This window comes from Rhincodon typus, chromosome 50, assembly GCF_021869965.1.
Source record: "Rhincodon typus isolate 14 chromosome 50, sRhiTyp1.1, whole genome shotgun sequence".
In the NCBI taxonomy this organism is placed as follows: domain Eukaryota; kingdom Metazoa; phylum Chordata; class Chondrichthyes; order Orectolobiformes; family Rhincodontidae; genus Rhincodon; species Rhincodon typus.
The window spans coordinates 1081838-1082065 of NC_063381.1; the positions used below are offsets into that span (position 1 = coordinate 1081838).

The following is a 228-nucleotide window of genomic DNA, read 5'->3' on the forward strand; positions in this document are numbered from 1 at the left end:
AGGGTCAGTGCTGAGGGACTGCCGCACTGTCGAAGGGTAGATGCTGAGGGAGCGCCGCACTGTTGGAGGGTCAGTGCTGAGGGAGCGCCGCACTGTCGGAGGGTCAGTACTGAGGGAGTGCCGCACTGTCGGAGGGTCAGTGCTGAGGGAGCGCCGCACTGTCAGAGGGTCAGTGCTGAGGGAGTGCTGCACTGTCGGAGGGTTAGTGCTGAGGTAGTGCCGCACTGT

The 228-nt window shown here is 64.0% G+C and overlaps 1 protein-coding gene across 1 annotated transcript in view; it reads left to right on the top strand.

Moving 5' to 3' along the window:
* The window catches only part of LOC125488114, a 7315-nt gene that overhangs the window by 6077 nt on the left and 1010 nt on the right, over window positions 1–228 (top strand). The gene's annotated exons all lie outside the window — the stretch shown is intronic.